We start from the raw sequence: 25,057 nt of genomic DNA, 5'->3' as shown, positions 1-25,057 counted from the left end.
AGAGATGGTGGCCTGGGAACTCCAGCCTCCCCTGTGGCAGAGCTGGCATAGATAGAGCACCAGTTGGCTGCAGGGGCCTGCCCCCTCCAGCTGACCACACAGGTCTGGATAAAGGGGCACCACAGGCAGCTGTCACCACCAGGGGCTAAGGCCCAGGCTCACCCCTCCCCATTTGTGCTGACCTGCAAAGCGGCCCGGTTCTCATGCAAAAGGAGAGTGGAGACAGAACTACAGAAATGCCAGTTAGGAAACTTTCTGCCAAACTTAGCCAAGAGGAAAACCCGAATTTGTTTTTATTCGATTTAGGAAAATAAAAAGAATTATTTCTTGAAATTGAGTGTCACAGAGCAATAATTCATTATTTTATTTAGTTACCTCATAGTTACATAGATAGAATTTATTAGTTCCAGTTTCAGGGAAGCTTCTGAGGCTCAGAGACCTTCAGGAACCACCTGAAGGTCCCAGACCCAGCAAGTGGCAGAGTCCTGAACCCAGCTGCTGAGACCTGGAGTCAGGGCTGGTTTGAGAACGTAAGTCACCATCTAGAATAAGTGATTCAAGACATCTCTTATTATCCAAGAGAATGTCCCCAGGGATTCATTATAGACATTTCATAAGAAGAGAACGTAATAATAAATCCTGATGTCTAGCTCAGGATACCCCTGGCCCCTGGGTGCTCCTTGGCAAGATATCCTAGAGTCTAGATTGTTGCTATCCAACACAGTTGCCACTAGCCAACTTGAAATGTGGCTGGCCCAAACTGAGATGGTGCTATAAGTACAAAATACACTGTAGACTTCAAAGACTTTGTATGAGAAGAATGTAAAATATCTCAGTCATAATTTTTATGCTGATTACATGTTAAAATGATAATATGTTAGACCTACTGAGTTAAATGAAATATATCATTAAAATTAATTTCCCTTGCTTATTTTTACTTTTTTAAATGCTGCTACTACCACATTTAAAATGACACACGTGGCTTGCATCTGAAGCCCGCCCCCAGTGGCTATTGGGCCACCTCACTCCAGGTCACAAGTCTTGCCTTGGTTTCTTGCATACTCCTCCCCTTGAGTTGGAAGACAAGGAGTCAAGACTCTCCAAGCATTCGGAGAATGTCCTCTTTTCTCAACACTTCTCTAAATTCCTGGCCCCACCCCTCCTGCCTCTAGTCTTTCTGTGTGCCTAGCAACTGCCAAAGCACATAAATGCAGTGACCATTTCCGAGTGGTAGGGTCCACCTAAATCACATTTTCTGTGGCCAGAGAAATTTTGATAACCGGTTTTCAAAGCACAGGCCCCCAACCCTGTTAGCAGTCAGAATCCCTGGAAGTTAGAAGGCACTTCTCCCAGCCTTCCTGGCTCTCACCCCCGCCAGACTCTGAGCTTCTCCAAAAACAGAATCATGGAAACAAAACTAAATGTACTGATCACTTATTATGGTGCCAGCTGCTGTCCTAAGTGTGTTACATGTTTTATTTTATTTAATTCTCCCCACTAGTCTATGAGTGAGATAGTATCGTCCCTGTTTTTGAAGATAGAAGCTTGAAGCCTCCAGAGGTCTGGACCAGGCTCCACACTCCCCACCCCGGAAGCAAACCGCGGCTCATTCTCTGTATTTCTGGCACTGAGCACAGTGCTTGGTGCACAACAGGTAATCAGTAAACATTGGTAACATAGGAGAAGAGCGTTTGACAGACCCAGTCCTTGGCTCTTTCTGGCCTTCATCAGGAGGCATGTTGCCCATTAGCCTCCTAAGATTACAAACTTGAAAGTCCTCACCCACCTACCTCCAGGATTGGATATCTTCTGCTTCTATCCAGTACCCCATCACCTCCCACCATGATGCTCCCCAGCTTCAGCCTGGGGAGGTCCCCAGCCAAGTCCAAGAAGTACAGACCACTTGCCCCACTGAGAGGTGGGGTCTGGGGATAGCCCAGGACCAGTCCATACAGGTCATATTTAGGCCAGCTCCCTAGCTCAGCCCCTCCAGTCATAGCCAGTCTCTGACTACCCCTTGCCAGAGACCCTGGAGCTCAATTCTTCCTCCATTTCCTTATATAGACAGGAGTCCAGTTCTGAGCCCACCTAGCGCCTTTGGTTGATCCACTTCCTAGAGCTGGGCTCGGCTTTCTAGATTCCTTCTTCAACTTATCCTTTCTGCCTAATTTAGAACAAGGCCACCCAGAAGTCCTAATGTTCTGCTCCTCCCCATCCCTTGGCTCTGACCCTGGGGACCCTGACACTGGCCTGCACTGAAAAGGAATTTACCACACCCTCTTGGGCCTCCTGTCCCAGGCCACTGGCCCTTCTCCCCTTGCCCTGGTCAGTTTCCCAAGACCCCAAGCTATTTTTGCCTCCACCCCAGCCTACCATTTTCCCCACAGTGGAAGTTGCCAGGGTGGTACCTCATATGACGCACACAGCAAAGACCAGAAAATCCATGGGAACGCACTCTGCCATTGGATCAGAACCCACCTTTGGGGTCTCCAGCCTACTGGCTGGCCCCTGTCCTTCTAGTCTCAAGGCCCTGCCTTTTAGGCCTTAGAGACTTGCTTGGTGCTTCTAGGCTTGGCTGACTTCCCTGAATCAACTGCTAGACCCAAAGTATCCGATAGACCCCTACTGTCCTCTCCAGACCCCTACCCATTACCTCATCCACCTTTGATCATCTGCTAATTGCCTGGGCATTCTTGAAAGAATGGGAAGACACAAAGCCTTTTGTTTTTAACAAGCAGGACTCACCCATCACCACACCTGTCATTTGACATATCTGAACCAGACCTAAAGGCTTCCCAACCACTGAGGTTTCCAGGTCTATCCCTCACACGTCAGGGACACAATGAAAGAGCTTCTTCACTTGTTGTTGCCTCTGTTTCTCCACTGGCATGAACTCCCTGTTTCCCACAGAAGCTGATGGGGAATAATGACTTCTTGATTTGTTACTCTGAGTTCCTCAAATATGACATGCTACGTCCATAAAGGCCTCAGGCCTTCCCATAAGGCATAGGAAGTGAACCCATCTGATGCTAAATCTTCCGGTGCTTGGCTCCAGCAAGCACATGGGGCAGAAACTAATAACTATAAAGCATCCATCTATCATCTTATCAGGCCTTAGTGTGCTTTGTTTGCATAGTTATCTTCCCACGGGTTGACATTTTATGCTTACCGCAAGTTGATGTATTCTCCTACCTGCCATATCATTCATAAAGGATAGACAAGCCTCAGGTTCATTACCTGTCATTACACCATGTACACGTCACCAGGGGCCAAAACATTGATTCTTCTTGGATCTCCCCAGCAGTGCAGCCCCAAACGCCAAGGCTCCAGGTCTAATGGGCGTGGATTCTGCTCATGCCTCAGGCCCTGGGTGGACTCCACGCCATCACTTCTTGCTCTTGTGGCTGACCCACTCCTCAGGGTTGGAGAGAGCTTCTGAGCTCCCAGCTGCTCAGAGGGGATCTGCAGGAAGAACAGAGGCCTCCATCACCTATCAGGGCCAGAAACACATGTCCAGGTTTTAGCTGTTCTTGAAAATTCTAGCCATCCTCCTCTTTCTCTTTATTATTAGGGTCTGCAGTTCTTCATGACTATACCAACTCGATCTCATCCAGGGTTTTCACCGACAGTGTCCTGCCCACCAACCCAGGCCTAGGCCTCAACACACACACCCACCGCACACACGTGCACACATACGCCCTTCATTCCTTTCTTACCTCTGCATACTTCATTTCAACTGCCTGAAAGACTCACCTTCTAATCCTGCATCCAAACCCTAGCCATTGTTCAGAGTTTAGTCCAGACTGGCCAACAGAACCTCCCTCACGCTGTTCCATCACCCCAGGAAAGAGAAAGGAAACGCATGTTCTCACTCCATCTGTGAGATGTACATAGAAGTGCAAGGACACATCTATGTGGAACATTCCTTAACTCTTCTAGCCCAGGTATCCCAAGCAAGGCTTCTGGTGTTCTGTAGTTTGTAGGGGGCTCCAGGTAGGACATCCCACCTACGGCTGATGATGAACATCTTTTCCTAGTTCTTCATCCCAGAGTGAGACACAAAAGTGGAAACACAAACCTTGCTGGGATGAAGAACAGAGACACCGGCTCCACGGAGCCATCACATTTCATAGCCAAGATTGTGGCTTACGCTCTGTCAAGAGGAGCCAAAGTGCTTCTGGTTGAAGCAGCCTGCCCCAGTCTGGAGGTCTGCCTATCTCTGGACAAGTCCAAGCTGGCTACAGCCCTGCGTCTCTGACCAGGCACAGTCTCCAGCTCTTGGGGGTGAAAGGGGTAGGCTCCTGGGGTGTCCATCTGGCTGTGACTCGCAGCTGCACCTCAAACATGGGCTCCTCCAGGCTTCAGTGGGCCATTGCTGAGAAGAGACTGTGGCAGACGAAGAACATCCATCAGGACACCCAGGATTGCAGACAAAAGGAAGCCCCAGGGACAGGGGTGAGAGTGGCAAAAGAAGGAAGAAACACATATATAATGGTTAGACTCTTCAAGCTGCTTTTGCATCCATTGGGGATCCATTTAGTTTCTCAGTAGTTCTGTGGAGGGGTGTTTGAAAGACTAGGAAACAGATGCACAGAGAGGTTGAGAAGCTTGCTAAAGGTCACACAGTAAGTAAGTGAAACAGCCAATTATCATTCTTTCCAGCAAGCTCCCTGGCCCTAGGTTAACTTCATCTTCCTTCCAAGTCACCTCAGGGGTGGGGGATGAGTGGGAATGGGAAGGAGAGGGACATTGGCCTGTTTGCCCTGCTGCAGGGGGGTGGGGAGAAGAGGAAAACAGTCATGCCTTTGGTTTCTTTCCTCATAGGAGGGTCGAAGAGGAGAAAGCACAGAGATAACAGAATGATAAATAAGAAAGGCAAGAATGTGGATGCTCCTAGTTAACAGGAGCAGCTCAGGCACAAAGAAATTGGCCGCGATAAACAGCCAGTGCTTTTGAAGAGGCTAGGCTGACCCTGAGCCTCCCAGCAACTTGGCCCTCTACAGCTCAGGCGCCAAGTCACTTCTGTGCAAAGCAACAGAGGTTAGAAGCCCCTTCGAAAGAGCAAAACAATTATTATTATCTCCAAAATGTGCATATACATTTCATATACTCTATGTGTGGAATATATTATTAAATAATAAAAATGAAAACAACCCATAGAAGTCAGCCCATTTGACGAAAGATCTCAGTTGCTCCTGGACAATGGGATTCTCTGCTTGATTCCAAAGCAGCTCTTCTCTTGACATAGAGAAACTCACAACCTAGGACCTTCCTACTTAGCAAGGAAAGGCAGGGCCAACCTCCTTCTGGAACAAGTAGCATAGGCCACAGGCCAGGAAACCCAGGGTACACAGGAGATCCACAGAGTCTGGCAGGAAAATGACTTCCAACCTTAATGGCAGGCATGCAGCTCAGTGCAGCCCCATGTGGCCACCACCTCTAGTCAACAGAGGACTAGATCTCCAGACTTCAGGCTCAGGGAAGAACAGAAAATCTGCCCCTTGGCATCATCGCTCTTTGTCCCAGGCTGTCTGTGGATCCTCGTTCAGCCTTGGGACTTTCAATGAGCCCTGCTATGTGCAGTAGATGCGATGGGGGAAGGAGAAGAAACTATACCCTTAATAAAATGGACACCATCCCACCCCTACTGGCTGCAGGTCACCTGGCAGCCCTGGCCCCAGAGGCAAACAGCTACAGCACATTCATTTTTGTTGGGGTGGGGAGAGTGAGGATAGGAGTACTTCCAAGCTCTCCTGCAAGGTGGGGTTGAAACATATTCATAGCAGATGGTGCTGTCGCCCTCACTCCAGGATTCTCATTCCTAATTATCTGTGCTGTCAGCAAAACAATTAACCCTCGAAGAAAAATTGCACCGTCCACTCCCAACCATATGAAAAGGCAATTTTTTCCAAGGACAAGGGACACTTAGGGCAGCCTTGCACTCGGTTCTGGATCTCACCACCCTGCGTAAGCTCGCCATCCTCTGACCTCTGCACTCTGTCACCGGCGTTGCGGCAGCCCCTCTCCTCTGAGCCTGCGGTTCCTTTCTCATAAAAGAAGGAGGTGAGTCTGTTCCCAAGGACCCCCTTCAGTACCACGGTGCCACCACTCTACAAGCCATTTCTCTTCATCTGAATTTTCAGTTCCTTTGGAGCTGGAACTGAGTATCTATTTCTTTCTTCATTCATTTGCTCACTTGCTTATTTACCCATCCATCCATCCATTCTGTGATTCTGGATTTATCATGTTGTTCCCAGGAGATACAAAGAAAATATCTGTTCAGCCTTCTTGACTACTTCTTGGAGCGCTTTTCCCCCGGAGATGTGGGCAGAGGAAGGAAGGATAAGACAGGGAGAAGTGGAGCTGCCAGGGGCCTAAGGACATAGCCCTGGCTCGGTCTCAGGCTGTAGGAGGCAAGGCCTGTGGCTGCATTTGGATTCTCTCTGAAGATTTAGCTGCAGAAAAGCAGCCTCCTCTCCAGAGAGTTGAATTTAGTGAGCAAGCCACTTCAGTCCCCAGGGAAGACCTGCAGAGGTGTGATGCGAGGAGAGCGGACAGGCTCCCACCCCACCACCCATCAGTGAGATAGGTCTTATTCGCCACTGTAGAGCTGGTGACAGCACAGGGCCTGCCCTTGGTAGGTGCTCATTAAATATCTGAGGCATGAGTGAACGACCCTCCTTAAAGGAACTGTTGTAAAAGAAAGGAGAGTTTTCACAGGGCTACGGCATGCTGCTTGTTACCTTAGAGGCCTACTATTTAAAGCCGGGATCAGTTGGTCTAATTCACCCATCATCATGCACTGTCACGGAAAACCACACGGGCCGAGCAAGAAACTGTGGAATGATTCACCGTCAATGCTTAAAGGGCCCTCAGAGATGGTGACATCCAGGGCCACATTTTACAAGTGTGATCTGGAGATGTTGAGGGGAAGATGGAGCCAAACCCTGCCATGGTGGGGGGCGGGGAGGCTCCCTCCAAAGCCTCACTCCTGTCCCACGGACTGGGGAATGCATGAGGTAGAAAGGAAAAGAAAGGGCCGGGCGCAGTGGCTCAAGCCTGTAATCCCAGCACTTTAGGAGGCCGAGACGGGCAGATCACGAGGTCAGGAGATCGAGACCATCCTGGCTAACACCGTGAAACCCCGTCTCTACTAAAAAATACAGAAAAACTAGCCGGGCGAGGTGGCGGGCGCCTGTAGTCCCAGCTACTCTGGAGGCTGAGGCAGGAGAATGGCGTAAACGCGGGAGGCGGAGCTTGCAGTGAGCTGAGATCCGGTCACTGCACTCCAGCCTGGGTGACAGAGCCAGACTCCGGCTCAAAAAAAAAAAAAAAAAAGAAAGGAAAAGATAGGTCTATCAGGGCCATTGTGGGGCTGCAGGCTTCGTACTCAGGCAGGGACAGTGCCCTGGGCACCCAGGAAAGAGCTGCAGAAAATGGATAGGGCTGGTGGGATCAGGGAGCTGGGACCCCTCCCCCAACACCGTATTTCCCAGTCTAAGCCTTGTGACATCTTTCTTCCCTCTCCCTACTGTCTACCAGAGCTTACCCCCTCCCAGTGCCCAGGAGCACAGGTTCCCATGCCAGCTCGTCTGCATAAAGGGATTGTGTTTATAGTCAAAGTGGGCTGCTGCCCACTCAGAAGCTGCCCACTCGAAGGCAGCACATGTGACTGCACCCCCTGCCCAGAGCCCAAGTGGGACCGATGCCAATGTCTGGCTGAAGACATTTCTAAATATGAGCTTGGCACAAAGAGTCAGGTTCCCAGGCCTTCTCTGCCACAGGAGACCCAGCCAGGATTTTCGAGGCTGCCAGGAAGGACAAGGCTGGGGCAGGCAGGATCGGGAGGCAGCCAGCTGAGACAGCCATCGTCCCTGGAAACACCACCCGAACCCCTCCTCGGCCCTCCAGCCTGGTTAGGGGAAGAGAAAGGATTACCCTGCACCCAGAGAGCCTAATCAATTCCCCACAACCCTTGGCAGGAGGGACGGGAAAGCCACTGCCTGCTCAAATGTGTATGGATTAAAAACATACAAATGGAATATTTTTTTTCTTCCCCTCTCCTCAACCCCCTGAAGCCTAGGATGCTTGTTAAAAATAGCCTTGCTGTGGCATGGATCCTACACAACCCAACGGCTGGCAGGAAAATGAAGGAGCCATTGGAGACAGCACTGTTAAGTGGCTACCCCTGGGGAGTGGAATGGGGAGGGCCGGGAGGGAGGGAGGTGCTTTCAAGTGTTTCCGGACACACTTCTACACTGCCTGGATTTTTAACAGCAAGCAGATATAAAATAAGTTGATTGTTTTTTACTGGAGTTTCATCCTTTGCATCCTCCAGCCTACGCTTAAGGCTGAATTCATACTGACTGAGTGACCCGACAGTACTTGCTGGCTGGCCTGGCAGTGCTCCAAGGAGACCCAGGACGCTCAGGCCACCAGGTACAAACACAGCCCAGCATCGAGCAAACAGCAGTGAATCAGTCAGTCTTGGATCTGTAACCAGCTGGCTGTGTGACCTTAGGTAAGTTGCTTGAGCTCTCTGGGCCTCAGTTTCCTTAACTGTAAAATGATGCAGTTAGATTAAATGTTAAGCCAGGTACCTTCTAGTAGTAGAAGGTACTAAATCTAACTGCGTCATTTTACGGTACCTTCTAGTATCCTCTAGAAGGTATTCTAGTCCTAGCATTTCCTAATTTTAAGGATTGAGGAAAAACATGTAAGATTTGCCCTGTGTTTGTCCCCACCATGGACGGTGAGAGGAATTCGTCCCCGAGCAAATTCCTTTCATGTGTTCACGGTGGGGACAAACACAGAGCAAATCTTGGAGGTAGGGTCTCAAAATTAGGGGGCAGGTAGGAAGGAGAGAAGCTGTTCTGAGAGGCAGAGACTGACTCTACACCTTTTGCTAATGAAGCATGCAAGTGGAAAGAGGATCCATTCGGTACCTAAAATGTGCTGGGTTCGAGTCCTCACTTTGGCTGTTAGTAACTATGTGAACTCCAGTAATTTGCTTGTCACTGCCTCATCTATAACGTAGAATAATAATACCCACACCCAAAGCCTGTCGTAAATATTAAATGCAATAAAATTAACAAGTACTTGCTCATTGCAGGAACTTAACATCCTTCTATTCCTTTCTTCCTCCTATATTTAGCCCACACTCTGGAGGCCACTTTGCCGGCTGGTTAAGAAGTGTGGACTCCGAAATCAGGTTTGTATCCCAGCTCCACCACCTATTAGCTGTGTGAGCTTGGGTAAGCAATTTAATTTCTCTGTGCCCCAGCTTCTTCCTCTATGAAACGGGAGTGAGTCAGGAGTGAGTTGGGAGTGGTGGTTGTGCTGCCCACGCCCACACTCCTTCCCCTAATAGCCTGTTGGGCTCCCAGTTTTCAATCTGCATCATCTGCAGATCTGAATTTTGGAACTTCCTTAACAGGCCCCCTCCCCTCTCCCAACCTCTCTAAACTTCTGTCCCACAGCTGCCTACCACCTGCAGATTGTCCCACTAGCCTAGCCCCTTCCCTCTGCACTCCCTCCCCCTGCCCGCTTTGGTCTCTACTCAGCAGGCTATGCACCTGGCTAGGAGCGGGGCTTCTACCCTGGAGCCATGGGGATGTGTGTTTTATTTATTTAAATTTATTTTTGAGATGGAGTCTGGCTCTGTCACCTAGGCTGGAGTGCTGTGGCACAATCTAGGCTCACTGCAACCCCCACCTCCTAGGTTCAAGCTATTCTCCGGCCTCAGCCTTCTGAGTCGCTGGATTACAGGCACACACTTCCACACCTCGCTAATTTTTGTATTTTTAGTAGAGACGGGGTTTCACCTTGTTGGCCAGACTGGTCTTGAACTCCTGACCTCAAGTGATCCACCCGCCTCTGCCTCCCAAAGTGCTGGGATTACAGGCATGAGCCACCACATGTGGCTGGGAAGTGTGTTTTAGATCAGTGCTTGTCAAACTTCTACATGCTTATGAATCACCTGGGATCTTGTCACAATGCAGGTGCTGTCCAGTAGATCCCAGGTGGAGTTAAGATCCTGCATTGCTAACAAGCTCCCAGGGGATGCCCATGTCACTGGTCTGGGATCACCTTCTGATTAGCCAGGCTGCAGAGTGGAAGATGTCCTAGCACGTGTATGGGGAGGGGAAAGGGAAAGGGGGAAAGAGCAAGGGGACAGGCACAAGGTCGGCCAGTTATCCAAGTCAGAGGAGGAGTAGAATTTAGACAGAGATGGTATAATGGAGACCAAGTGTGGATTCAAGAGACAAAGAGTAAAAGTAGGAGAATGCTTTATGAAATTATGACATTAGCCAACCAATAAAAATAATGCTTATTGAGATAATGCAGCAACACAGAAGAATGCTTATAGCATATTAACTCAAAAAGCAGACTACCAATTATATGGATACTATGTCTTCAACGCTGTCAAATGCATGTTTAGGAAAGCTGATAAATCATGAGGACCATGAAGGTTGTTCTATGGTAATGTAACAACATGTGTTTTTATTTACTTGTCATTTTCTGCATTTTCTGGATGAAGTTGTATCATTTTTATAATTTAAAATTTATCTTCTACATACTCTCTGATGTCCACTCCTCAAAACTGCCAGTTATTCTTTGTTATGGAGGTTTTCTGTATTTTAAGCACAAACTGCCATTGTTGCAAAGGCTGGAAAATGGTGCATTAAATCTTCTCAGTCAAACCCAAAAATAAAGCAACCCAGATTCTGTTTCTCCTCTAAGCCAAGGGTCCAGCGCTTTGGAAGGTTGGTGCTATCACCTCTCACTATAGCAACAGGAAGACCTTGGTAACCCCGAGCTTACAGTTATTAAGGGTAAAAATAGGAAGTCTGTGGATAGCTGTTCAGTAAGAAGCTGCCGTAGGTGTGCACTGGACAGGCTGGGTTTGGAGCCCTTTCTTGCAGGAAATAGAAAGCAAAAATCAGACTCCAGGAGCTGGTTCCTGCAGGATTACTAGGAGTGCTTGGCATTTTCTTCTTTGTTTCCTATTTCAGGGCTATAAGCTACCTTTCAAACTGGTTTCTGACATGCGTAGAGGTGGACTGTTCTAGAACAGCAGCCTCAGAGTTCACTTAGGAATTGGGCTTGCTCACCCCACTCCTAACTGCCCATCCCCCAAGGTGCCCTGTGCACTTCTGTTGTGCTTTCCTGGCATACCAGCACCGCCCCCTACACCCCCAGACCTCCATCCCATTCTGTCTCTTCAGCATGCTCCTGGGCAGGTATTTCAGGTCCCCCAGTGAACCAACAAGGCCTTGGCTCTGACCTCTGGGAGGCTGGAGGGGGTCCCAGCCCAAGTCTGGCTGATCCTGCCTGAGGTGCAGTGACTGGACCCAGGCCTGCTGCCCAGTTCCTGGATCCATTTTGCACTCTGGCGAACCAAGTGCAAGGCCCAGCTCTGCTGCCATCTGGCTGTGGGACCTTGGGCAAATCACTTCTCATCTCTGAACCTCAATTACATGATCTACAAAAATGTTAAAATGGGTTTATGGGATCTCTTGGTCCTATCTGGCTCTCATACTCTATGATGCCCATGGAAATAACCATTTATCTAGTAATACAGGTGAGATATTTCACACACAACAATTTTCTAGACAACTCAATATTGCCCCATTAAGCAACAAAATGCATTTTATTTTTAACCCTACTGCATAAAGTATTTTTTTAATGTTTACATGCTTCTCTTCCTTTTGTGGCAAAGGATACAAAGCCTAAAACGTGTGTACCTTCTGCTCCAGCCTCACCCCACAAAGCACTTGAAGGGCTGAGATGCTGAACGTGACTGAACCTTGTCTTGCTGACCCTCTGCCACCCGCATGAGGCTCTTTGCCATGCTGAGCCTTTGTCTCTGCCTCTCTGCTTTTCTGCTTCTATCCGCCCCTTCCTCATAGTCAGTCTCCCATAGGTCATGCCCTGGCTGAGAACACCTGCCTCAAACTGCTTCCCATACCTCTAATGTAGAACATGGGTTCCCCCAAGGCTGGGCAACCCTGGGGTTCTGAGTGAGGGTGGGGGCAGGGGTGTTCTTGGAAATAAGGTGCCAGGCTTTAGCCATTTTTGCTAACCAGAGGCCCTTTTACCTGACTTTGCCACCTATGTCTGTGTTCTGGATAGGAGAGGTTGCTTGCAGACTGGTCTCTGGATAGGTGGAGTGTTACTGGTCGGCTGCTTCCTTCTGTCTCAGTGGCTGGTTTCCCCCGTGCGGGGCTAACAGACCATCAGAGGAGCTGACCAAGCACAGAGGCCAGATGCGAAAGTGAGATCAGATTTAGAATTTCATTCCAACTCTACACCCCTAGCATCACCCTTTTCTTTTTTCCTTTTTTTTTTTTTTTTTTTTTTTTGAGATGGAGTCTCGTTCTATTGCCAGGCTGGAGTGCAGTGGCATGATCTTGGCTCACTGCAACCTCTGCCTCCCAGGTTTAAGTGATTCTCCTGTCTCAGCCTCCTGAGTAGCTGGGATTATAGGCACACGCCACCACACCCAGCTAATTTTTGTATTTTTAGTAGAGGCAGGTTTTCACCATGTTGGCCAGGCTTTGACTTTGAAGTCAAACTCCTGACTTCAAGAGATCGGCCTCCCAAAGTGCTGGGATTACAGGCGTGAGCCACCACTCCTGGCTGTGATCCCCAAATTTCAATATGCTCTTGCCTGTTGCTTTTTCCCATAAAAGATACCATAATTCCTCAGTTGAGGCTTTCTTTTCCCCGCTTCCCCTAGGAACCCCTCCAGAGGCAGGAGGTTAGAGGCAGGCTTCCTCAGATGCAGAACTGACTGGCAGAGCAACACGTGTGCACCCACTCCCTCCTCTCCCCATCAAGCAGCATGAATCCTCACCCTGCTGCCTCTGCCTTGGCCCCCTGGGCATGCCAGCTTCCACCAAGGCTTCACATGCTATCAGGTGGGCAGCCTCTTCCCTTACCTAACCCAGCCAACCTCTGCTTTCTCACCAACCCTACCAAGATTCCACTGGAACATCTGAACTCCCTGCTCAGGCATGGAACCAGCAAAGAGCCTGGAGGCTGTGGTCACAAAAGAGAATTGGAGTTTTCAAGCAGGGAGGTAGCCCATTCTGAGAGATGTTAATACCTACAAAAAGGCCAGGCTCCAGCCACATGAAGGGGAAGGTTCTGGGGATGAAACACCAAAATCACTTTGAGACCAGGGTGGGAAATGGTTTGCAAGACACTGAAGTCAACATGCAAAAAGGCAGGAATCAGGGCTGAGGAGGCCTGGAAGGCAGGTGCAGAAGCCTCTGTGAGCCCACAGCCCTGTTGGCCTGCCCCAGGGAGCAGCATGGTGGCAAAGACATAAGCCAAGACTGTAAAATAGCATGAGCCTTGCAAAATAATAACTACCAAGAGCCAGGCATTTTCCAAGGCTAACTCATTGCAGTCATCACAACAACCTTGCCCGTGAATTGGCACCTATTTCCACTTTGCCACTTGGGGAGTGGAGGGGTGGGGATGTTATATACCGTTAGGAGTTGACGCCATCATAGGAGCCAGACTAGAAGGCAAGCTCAGATTTAGAATTCAACGCCAGCTTTATACATCCCTGGTGTCATCCCAGGTCCGAGTCTAGCTCCCAATTTTACAAATGAGTAAACTGAGGCTTACAATGGGTAAGCAGCCAAGGTCACACAGTTTATTTTTTATTTTTATTTATTTTTTTTTCTTTTTCTTTTTTTAAAAAATTTATTTATTATTATTATTATTATTATTATTATTATTATTATACTTTAAGTTCTAGGGTACATGTGCATAACGTGCAGGTTTGTTACATATGTATACTTGTGCCATGTTGGTGTGCTGCCCCATCAACTCGTCAGCACCCATCAACTCGTCATTTACATCAGGTATAACTCCCAATGCAATCCCTCCCTCCTCCCCCCTCCCCATGATAGGCCCCGGTGTGTGATGTTCCCCTTCCCAAGTCCAAGTGATCTCACTGTTCAGTTCCCACCTATGAGTGAGAACATGCAGTGTTTGGTTTTCTGTTCTTGTGATAGTTTGCTAAGAATGATGGTTTCCAGCTGCATCCATGTCCCTACAAAGGACACAAACTCATCCTTTTTTATGGTTGCATAGTATTCCATGGTGTATATGTGCCATATTTTCTTAATCCAGTCTGTCACTGATGGACATTTGGGTTGATTCCAAGTCTTTGCTATTGTGAATAGTGCCGCAATAAACATACATGTGCATGTGTCTTTATAGCAGCATGATTTATAATCCTTTGGGTATATATCCAGTAATGGGGTGGCTGGGTCATATGGTACCTCTAGTTCTAGATCCTTGAGGAATCGCCATACTGTTTTCCATAATGGTTGAAGTAGTTTACAGTCCCACCAACAGTGTAAAAGTGTTCCTATTTCTCCACATCCTCTCCAGCACCTGTTGTTTCCTGACTTTTTAATGATTGCCATTCTAACTGGTGTGAGATGGTATCTTATTGTGGTTTTGATTTGCATTTCTCTGATGGCCAGTGATGATGAGAATTTTTTCATGTGTCTGTTGGCTGTATGAATGTCTTCTTTTGAGCAATGTCTGTTCATATCCTTTGCCCACTTTTTGATGGGGTTGTTTGTTTTTTGGAAGTTCTGGCTACGGCAATCAGGCAAGAGAAAGAAATCAAGGGTATTCAGTTAGGAAAAGAAGAAGTCAAATTGTCCCTCTTTGCAGATGACATGATTGTATATTTAGAAAACCCCATTGTCTCAGCCCAAAATCTCCTTAAGCTGATAAGCAATTTTAGCAAAGTCTCAGGATACAAAATTAATGTGCAAAAATCACAAACATTCTTATACACCAGTAACAGACAAACAGAGAGCCAAATCATGAATGAACTTCCATTCACAATTGCTTCAAAGAGAATGAAATACCAAGGAATCCAACTTACTAGGGATGTAAAGGACCTCTTCAAGGAGAACTACAAACCACTGCTCAGTGAAATAAGAGGACACAAACAAATGGAAGAACATACCATGCTCATGGATAGGAAGAATCAATATTGTGAAAATGGCCATACTGCCCAAGGTTATTTATAGATTCAATGCCATCCCCATCAAGCTACCAATGAGTTTCTTCACAGAATTGGAAAAAACTGCTTTAAAGTTCATATGGAACCAAAAAAGAACCCGCATCTCCAAGACAATCCTAAGTCAAAAGAACAAAGCTGGAGGCATCACGCTACCTGACTTCAAACTATACTACAAGGCTACAGTAACCAAAACAGCATGGTACTGGTACCAAAACAGAGATATAGACCAATGGAACAGAACAGAGTCCTCAGAAATAATACCACACATCTACAGCCATCTGATCTTTGACAAACCTGACAAAAACAAGAAATGGGGAAAGGATTCCCTATTTAATAAATGGTGCTGGGAAAATTGGCTAGCCATAAGTGGAAAGCTGAAACTGGATCCTTTCCTTACTCCTTATACGAAAATTAATTCAAGATGGATTAGAGACTTAAATGTTAGACCTAATACCATAAAAACCCTAGAAGAAAACCTAGGTAGTACCATTCAGGACATAGGCATGGGCAAAGACTTCATGTCTAAAACACCAAAAGCAACGGCAGCAAAAGCCAAAATTGACAAATGGGATCTCATTAAACTAAAGAGCTTCTGCACAGCAAAAGAAACTACCATCAGAGTGAACAGGCAACCTACAGAATGGGAGAAAATTTTTGCAATCTACTCATCTGACAAAGGGCTAATATCCAGAACCTACAAAGAACTCAAACAAATTTACAAGGTCACACAGTTTATAAAGGCGGAGTCTGGATTCAAATCCTCACCTACCTCACTCCAAAGTGCATCCCCTTCACTGCCACACTTCCCTGCAGACCACAGTTCCCTATTAGGGCAAGGACCATGGCTGCCTGACTGTTTTGTTCCAGAGGACCCTGCCATCTCACAAATAAAAATGCTGCTCCAGGTTGGGAGCGGTGGCTCATGCCTGAAATCCCAGCACTTTGGGAGGCCGAGGTGGATGGGTCACTTGAGGTCAGGAGTTTGAGACCAGCCTGACCAACACGGTGAAACCTTGTCTCTACTAAAAATACAAAAATTAGCAGGGCGTGGTGGCGCATGCCTATAATCCCTGCTACTCGGGAGGCTGAGGTAGGAGAATAGTTTGAACCTGGGAGATGGAGGTTGCAGTGAGCCGAGATGGCGCCACTGCACTCCAGGCTGGGTGACAAGGCTAGACTCTGTATCGAAAACAAACAAACAAAAAACACAGCTCCAGATCTGCCATAGAGGCTAAGACGGTGCCAGCGAGGTCATTCCCCTGGGGAGGGCTGGTTTCCAAGAGTTCCTGAGTGGACATGCATCACCTGGCTGTGCCTGCTGCCCCTCTGCTCTCATACACACATGCATCTGGCCAAGGTAAAAAGCCCCGAGGGACAGATGGGAGGCACGGAAGCTGGGGGAGGGGCAGGGAGGTGGCAGAAGAGCACAGCAGGGGCCACAGGGTCAAGGGGGCTTTAATGCAGGCCTAGGCGTGGTGCTGGCTGGCTGGTGGCTGGTAGGACTTGAGGAGCACCTATTAGCAGTTCGCTTGGTGGCCCCTTCAAATCGAAGGGTCACAGCATCGTGGCCATACCCATCAGGCGAGGGAGGACTAAAGGAGGAAATCACTTTTTCCCCTCGGTATATTTTCCAATATGAAATAGGCATGGAGGAAGGAAATGTCAGAGAAGAGCAACGATAAGTTTTCTCTTTACATCGAGAGGACCAAGTTCAAGTCTGCGTCTTTTTTTTGATTAGTTTTTTGCACATTTCCTAATGCCCACCTAGCGCCACCAGATGCAAACTATAGAGGTTGCATATGTGTTTTAGGGAGTCCCTATAATATGTTCCGTCCTGTTGAAATGACCAGTTGACAAAGGAATAAAGCAGATCCCTACATAAGGGGGTGTGTGGTCTTGTGAGAGGAGGCTGGGCACACAGCTCCAAAGGCAGAGACTCTGAGTCACCCAATCTTGGAGTGATGCTGAAATGAATGATGTCTGTGCTAAACACTGGAGGAGGAAAGTTTAAAGTAGAATCAAGCTTCTCCAGAGGTGGTAGGTCCTCCGGCCCTACCACCACTCAGACTAGTTGGCTGGTCACATGCAGAGGAAAGAGCTAAAGTCTGGTCCATTAGGGCCCAAGATGGCAAAGGGCCTAGAAATTCCACATTTAACAGAGGCCACGCAGTGGGGGTACACAGTACTGGCATCCTGGAGGGTGGTTTTAAAGGGAGGGGGAGAGAGACTGCACAACTCAGCCCAGGATGGGGACTACATCTTTTTCATTTTGTGGCCCCTGCACCTAGCACAGTGCCTGGCCTGTAATGGGCACTCCACCTGTCCTTCATAAACAGGGCGATGTCCCACAGCATTGACAGTCTGCTGCACTGCACGGCACTACACTGAAAGTGAATGTGTTTCCTCAGTGCATGTGCTGAGTCCCACTCTAACTATTAGACTGGGACTCTTAAAAACTGTTTTCTTTATTTATTGTTTTGAGTAGAATATTAGCTTTCTATTACTGCTGTAACAAATGGCCACACACTTAGTGGTTTACACAACATGAATTCATTATCTTACAGTTCTGGAGGTTGAAGTCTGACAAGGGTCTCACTGGGCTAAAATCAAGGTGTCAGCTTAGCTGTGTTCCTTCCTGGAGGCTCTAGGGAGGAACATCTTGCCTTCTTAAGCCTCCAGGGGCCGCCTGCATTCCTTGGGTGGTGTACCTTCCTCCATCATCAAAGCTAGCAGCATAGCATCTCTCTGAAGGTTCTTCCGTAGTTATGTCCCCCTGTCTGACCACAGCCAGGCAAGGTTCCTACTTTTAAGGGCTTATACGATTAGATTGAACACATCTGGATAAACCAGATGTGTCCCCATCTCAATATCTATAACCTTAATCCCATCTGCAAATCCCTGTGTCACATAAGGCAACATACTCACAGGTTCTGGGGATTCGAGTGTGGACATTTTGGGGAGGCCGTTTCCTGCCAACCACAAATAACAAATACGTTCACATTGTTCAGAACCCAAACGGCATAAAAGGCTATAGAGTGAAAAGGTGCCCTTCCGCCCCTGTCGCCCACCACCCAGTTCTCCTCCCTGTTAACATTTCCTTGTGTTTCTATCCCAAGAGGTTTTATGCCTAGATAAAGCAACAGCAGTATGTATAATTTTTACACCCATGGTACAGTACCATAATACTGTTCTGCATCTTGTTTTTATCATAACGCCCTTGAGATTGTCCTGGATCTGTATATAAAATCATCCTTGCTCTTTTTAATGGCTGCATACCCTTCCAGTGTGCGGATGCACTATAGTTGATTAATTTAGTCTCCTGCTGATGGACACTTAGGTTGCTTATAATCTTTTGCTCTCACATACGAAAACTGCAGTGAACAATCTTGTATGTATACAATTTTCCATATGTGCCTGGATGTCTGTAGAATAAATTCATATAAGTGGAACTCATGGGTCAAAGGACATGTGCATTAAAATTCCCCAGCTACTGCTGAATGGCCCTCCATAGAGCTGAACTAATGTATACACACACTCCCCACCCCAAGCCATGTGTGGGTGTGAGATGGAAGCCCTTTTTGGCAGAGAAGCCACAGCTCACACCTCTTCTTTACCCCTCCCTGCTGCCCCCGCATTAATTACAGGGATGAACCCAGGAAGCCCTTGAGGATTGCTGCCATTCACAATCCCCTGGACTCCTGTTGGTGACAGGGCAGGAGTGGAGAGGAGGAGAAAGCCGGCAGCCAGCAAAGGAGGGCCCAAGTTCAAAGGTGTTAAAACGACCAGTGGCTTTGAGTGTCTCAACCAGCAAACTGCTCCTCCCTCATGGACATTCTACAGGCTTGCAAGCCAACTGGTTTCCCCAGTGGGGAAAGTATGCCACCACTGTCTAAAAGGAGGGCCTCTCACTGTGGATGTGCTGCTAGAGAAGATTACAAGTGCATTTGGGTTTCCAATGGCCCAGCTGCACCCGTGTTAAGACAGACGCCATTTTCCGGCTCTTAATCCATTCCTGGTGGAGATGTTGCTTCAACGTGAAGGAGCCTTTTATGTGCTGACCTCAACTGCAATCTAAAAGATAAGTTAAATCATTTATTCAGGAAGACAGGAAGCCTTTGACGATGGTGACAGAAAAAGATTTCACAGCAGCCAGAGCTAGGCCTCTGGAACCCAAAGAGTGCTCATTCCCTCACCAGCCAGCACTGTTGGCCCCTCCTTGGCACCTAGGCAAGCTCAGAATCCTACCCTCGGGGAGATTTCTCTCTGACAGAGCATGGAGGGGCCTGGAGCAGACAGAAGGGAGTGCTAAGTCCCAGCAGGTGAGCCTGAGAACCCCGAGGACAGGAACTAGAGGTGCCCCACCCTCTGCCCAGTCCCCTTCCTTACCTCCATTTGGCCTTGGCCTGGTCTCCCATGGTCAGCTCAAGGGTCCCCTCTTTCAGGAAGCCTTCCCTGACCCAACAGGCCAGGACTTGCAGGTACCTTTATACAACATGTTCCTAGAGCACTTGTACTTTACGCCATCTTCGCACCTTTGACCCTGAAGACTTGCCTGTCACCTGGCATGGCAGCCACTTGACTGTGAGCACTCTGGGGGCAGCACATGGCACCATGCTTGATGCCCACTAAGCTCTTGGCATGTGTTTGGAAGGCAGAGGAACCTGAGCTCAAGGAACAGTCAGAGCGGCTACCTGCCTTGCCAGTGTTGCCTGTCAGCTTATCCAAGTACTCACAGCCCTGCTGGCTGCTAACCACTGGGCTAGGCTCTGGGTGTATCCACAGTGTTCCAACAGGGCTTCTTGCCCTAAAATGCCACCCAGGTCCCAAAGGCCCACTGCTAGAATCCACTCTTTTAGCAAAGCATCACCTCCAGAAAGTCCCCATCCCCAAGAGGAGGCACAGTCTCACCCTGTGGTCCTCTTCATCTGCTTGGCCAGCCAGGGATGGGGTTCAGGGGAAGGATTAATCTAGGGTCCAGGATGCTGACCAGGATAAGCAGGCTGGAGGAGGCACTGGGGTGGGCAGTCCATGGGCAGCCTGGGGGCACTGGGTCCAGAAGATGAAAATATGCCTCAAGGGGCATCAAGGTAAGATCCCAACTTTACACATGAACAAAACCCTCAGAAGAGCAAAACTGGGCAGGACAGAAGAGATGCGCAAGCAGGTGAGCAAATGATGTCAAGGTTGGAGGTGAGCTGAAAGGTACAGAGGAGCAGCTCTACAGAAAGCACAGTGTTCACTGTGTTGAGAGGGCTGGGGCCCAAGTTACTCCACCCCTAGTCCCCTACCTCTGCAACAGTGGTAGCCTTGGGCAGGCCATCCACCTTAGATATCTGAATATGAGAAGCATCATCTGCCCTGCCCGCCTTGCACAACTACTGCTCTACATTAAGTTAGAAAGGAGATGAGAAAATTCTCTAGACGCCTAAAAGCAATATAGAAATAGAAACTGTGTAACAATCATCATTTGCTTTTTCAGTGTCTTGCAGCCTGCATAGGGCTTTCCTATCCAGTACCTCCTAACCCTCAGAACAACTCTGGGAGATAGGTATGGATATGTATACTCAATTTACAGATGTGAAAACTGAGGAACAGATAGTTCCAGCCCACAATCACACCAATAACAAGGGGCTGAGCTGAGAGCTGTGTCCAGGTCTTCCACTCCAAACAGAGTGTTCTATTTACCACACCAAGATGTACCCTCCATTGTCTAAAATCACAAGCTCTGGCTGTACAGAAAACCTTCCTTACTCTTCAGTCTTTGTATGGATTAGTTGATTCCTCCTCCTTCAATCCATCCATGGATTTGCTGATTGACAAATGAGCTTCCCTGGTCTCTTTGTCATTGCACTGTTTGAGGTCAGAGTTTTTATCTGAGGACAAGAAACCAGGCTGCGGCCTGGGCTCAGCCTCTTACCATTGTGGGGCTAAGAAAGAGTCCCTGTCCCCCAATATTCTTCAGTCCCACGTGATGTTAAAACCTCTTAATGACCCTGATCTAAGCATTTCCAGAAAAATGTTCTCAGGGCCTTTCTGGGAGTAGCAGGGGCAGTCCTTTGTGACAGCATGAAGAGCAGGATGGGGCTGGCCTGGTTACAATGGCACAACGCTAGGTTCCAGGCACTCCACGCATGTTTCTCATGATAACCTTGTAATTAATACTCACACAGATGAGAAGCTAAAAGGCTGCAGGAGCTGCCCACCATCCTCACACAGCCAGGAAGTGGTAGCACCAAGACTGAGGCCCAAGAGGTAGATTCCAAAGAGCCATCCTACATTTTCCATTGCAACAGGATGGGAAGGAGAGGGAGATGGAGGCTTTACCTCTACTCTAAATCACCTCCTGAGGTTGCCGTATTTTCCTTACTTCAATGAATTATGTGGAACGAAATACACTCAACTGATAGCAGAAATCAGCCTCCAGTTTCTCAGTTCCTCACTCAACGAAAGCATCCTTTGCAGGTGCCATTGCTTAGGAGTACACCTGTAATTCATATCTGCACACAAAACTCCATCTTTCTTTGAGGCCTGAACAAACAGGTTTTTGTTTTTTTGTGTTTTTTGATCATTTGTTTGTTTGTTTGTTTGAGGCGGGGTCTCACGATGTTGCCCAGGCTGGCCTCAAACTCCTGGGCTCAAGGGATCCTACTGCCTCAGCCTCCAGAGTAGCTGGGATGACAGGTGCACATCACAGTGTCCAGCCTTACAAATAGGTTTCTTAGGGTGACAACAATCTTACCATCAACATAATTAAGGAATTTGCTCACAATAGTCTCCTTTTGGAGTCTTTACATGCACGAACATCGTTCTCACAGACCATCCAGTATGGACAAACTTGACTTGGAAACAGGAAAATAGGGAGGTAATTAATCACCTGGTAAAAGGACTCACCCCAGATCTACTTTTCACATCACCATCCCCAAATATGCCTCAAGGGGCATCAAGGTAACATCCCAACTTTATACCACTATAAACTCTATAGAGTTTCTCTATTCATGCGGTTTTCAGAACATATCCATCTACTAGACTCAGGAACTTGACTTGAGAGACATGGCTATTTCCTGCTTCCTGGCAGCAAATCCAGCAGCAGTTCTGGTCCCTGCATCCAATTAGGCAGGGAAGAGAGGGCTGGTGTGTCAGGGCTGGTCCAAGCACAGTGGTATACTTGAGTCAACATCTGCAGCAGAGGAAGGGAGACAGAGGGGACTAAATAAATGGGGCTGTGCTATTGGGAGTCCACCAAGCACACCAATGCCCTCCTACGTCCCTCAGCATCCTGGCCTCACACCACGCTAGAACATTCTTGTTGCCCAAACCTCAGAGGAGGGCTTTCCCTGAACCAACTCTGACTTCCTGCTTCCTCTCTGACCCCACATGGTGGTACTCAACCTCTGTCAGACATCCCTTCCCTCCTCTGCTTCCAGTTTCATCAAAGCCTGCTGGCCCCTGGAGAAGACAGCCATGCCAATCCCCCCTGCAGTGAGCTAGCATAGTGCATTAGGTTAGTTACTTTCCTTCTCGGGCATCTCTGGTTTATAACATGAGCCTCTTGGAGAGGGTGGTATTTTGAACAAAAGCAACCAATCTCTCATTGTGAAATTTCAAGGACTGTGGGGGAAGAAATCCAGTGAGGCTGGAGGACAGTAATGGGGGAACAGAGAGATCTCTGAGATGCAGCAATGTCACACGGACCGGCCATGAGCTACTACTGCAAATCTGTTTTTCAAAATTTAAAAGAGTCGATTTCCAGATGTCTGCTTAGGGGAGCCAAACTGCTGTTGATTTGTTCCCAGTTCACCACAGAATAAAGTCTGAACTCCTCACCCGAGCACTCCAGACCTTCCATGCTCTGGCTCCCAAAAAGCCTGCTCTCCTTCCTGCCCCTCCTAGGAACCCCACTTGGCCATTGGCTTCTGCACTATCCCACAGACCTGCTCGGGGCTTCCCAGCCCACACACTAGCCCAGGCCTGAGGACACTCCTTCACCAGCACCACTGCACTGCACAACTCCAGGGCATGCCGTGCTCATGCCAGGCTGTGTGTGTGCAGTGCATGGCACGGCAATCCATGTGCTGCCTTATCCACAGCCTCCACTTCAGGAAGTCTCCTGTGCACCCCCGCAACCTTCCTCTCCTCAACTTCCTTGGGCCTAGAACCTGCGGCTCACTTCAGGCACTGGACACTCCCTGCTTCAGAGTCTCTTGATCTGAGTGGGCGGGGGTAGGTCACCAATCAGAGCACGAGTGCCCTGGGGGCAGTGACTGGGTCCTAAGACCTCACACCCCAGGTCAGCGGGTTGAGAAGTTAGCATTGGCTTTCTACTGTGATCCTGGGCCAGCATCCACAGCAGCAACAGCGAACTTGCTAGAAATGCACATTCTGGGGCCCCACCCCAGAAGTCTTGAACCAGGTGCTCTGGTGGTAGCGCCCAGCACCCTGTTTTAGCAAGCCCACCAGGCAACTCCAATGCGCATGAGGCTTGAGACCCACTGAGTCACAGGATCCTCAACATCCTTTCTAAGTTTGCTGAACAGGGTTCTCCAGCTAGGGAACGGGCGGGCATCATCTTGTCGGACTGTTACAGAGACCCCATTCCCAGGTATTTCTCAGGCATCTCCAAGTGAACTCACTCAGAAAGCCTCCATGCAGCCGGAAGTGCTACCATGCCAAGGTTGCCCGCGAACAGTGCAGAGCAGCCAGGATGCTTCAGCGCTCCTCCAAAGGGCTCTCCTGTTCAATAAGCCCTCCCTGGACCCTGCTAGCCGGTGGTTACGTTATTCAACAACCAAGCAGAGTTTAACAGTGTCCCTGTCTCCCAACCAAGCGATTCACCCCAACTGCGGTACGGGCTTTTCCAACACAAAGCAGGGCAGCGTTCAGGAACTTGGCATCAGGAATACCCTCCTCCAGGTCCCTATACCTTTTCACAACCTGCCCAGGCTAAAGCCCCTGGCATCCCATTTCCTAGCACAGAAGTGAGTAAGGAAGGCAGGTCAGACCAGATATAAAGAGCCAGATCCCAGGACCACTCTGGACTTACAGAATCAGTATTTCTGGGAGTACCTGGAGATCCAGATGTTGACCGAGTCTCCCTGGCATTCTTATCGGGCCATTAAAGAAATGATCAATGGGGCCACGTGCATTATCTAACAGATGGGGGAACTGAGGCTCAAGGCAGTGAGTGACTGGCATTCCCTGACCATCCCAGGCCACAGAGCATTCTCTCCACCCTCTGGGCCCCCATAGCACCCACCACCTGGGTCCCCTTCACAGTTCCTAACACACATAATCCTACACTACACTTCTAAACACTGCCCTGTGTGGCCCTGCTTTCTCCCCCACTGAACTGGAAGGGACTAGGGACAGGACCAGGCCTAAGCCAGCACTCCCCCCACAGTGCTGTGCTCAGTTCAGGGCACAGGGAAGGAATGAACCATCCCCCGAGGCAGCCTGCATCCTCCATGAGCATATGTGCTAAGATTAATCTATCAGATCACCAGATTGTCACCTTGAAACACACCGCAAGGTCTGTCCCAGAGGGGTGAGAGAACATATAGATTCTGATGGGAGGCAGACAGTCACCTGCAGAATAGGTCGGGGGTGGCCAGGAGGAGGAAGTTACAGCAAGAAGCCACTGCTCCTGCTGGAGGCTGGGAAGGGGGAGGGAGGAGTGCCACAAAGACAAACTGCACCTTCTTGTTGATTTTGCTCAGCCAGCCCCAGGAGAAACATAGCTGGGAACTGGGGCGCAGAGCTCACACTTCCTCACCTCTCCCTCTCAGGAGCCCTTCCCTGACAGGTAGGAAAGGTGACAATGAAACAGACACAAAGAGCTCTGAGGAGTAAACAAGCCTGCTCAGCATCGTTCCCAGGTGCCCTGGGCAGTGCAGGACTCCTCAATTTGCCTTTCCCCAGCAGCACAGTAGGTGACTGCCAAGGTGAGGAGCTTTGGGGAACACCTGGAAGGTCTCACTGGTATTTGAACTTTGCCCT

General features: G+C 48.7%; 1 protein-coding gene across 10 annotated transcripts in view; it reads right to left on the bottom strand.

The window, feature by feature from the left end:
* Nucleotides 1-25,057, bottom strand: part of ZBTB7C (zinc finger and BTB domain containing 7C) — a 381,563-nt gene that overhangs the window by 304,511 nt on the left and 51,995 nt on the right. For all 10 annotated transcript variants that reach the window (XM_037982347.2, XM_073006328.1, XM_073006330.1 and 7 more), the window contains one exon: nucleotides 3,238-3,462. The gene's annotated coding sequence lies outside the window, so the exon portion shown is untranslated. The remainder of the gene's footprint in view (nucleotides 1-3,237; nucleotides 3,463-25,057) is intronic.

Source organism: Chlorocebus sabaeus, chromosome 18 (genome assembly GCF_047675955.1).
Source record: "Chlorocebus sabaeus isolate Y175 chromosome 18, mChlSab1.0.hap1, whole genome shotgun sequence".
Lineage (NCBI taxonomy): Eukaryota > Metazoa > Chordata > Mammalia > Primates > Cercopithecidae > Chlorocebus > Chlorocebus sabaeus.
The sequence above is the reverse complement of the archived record's forward strand: the minus strand, read 5'-3'. Positions and strand labels throughout refer to the sequence as shown.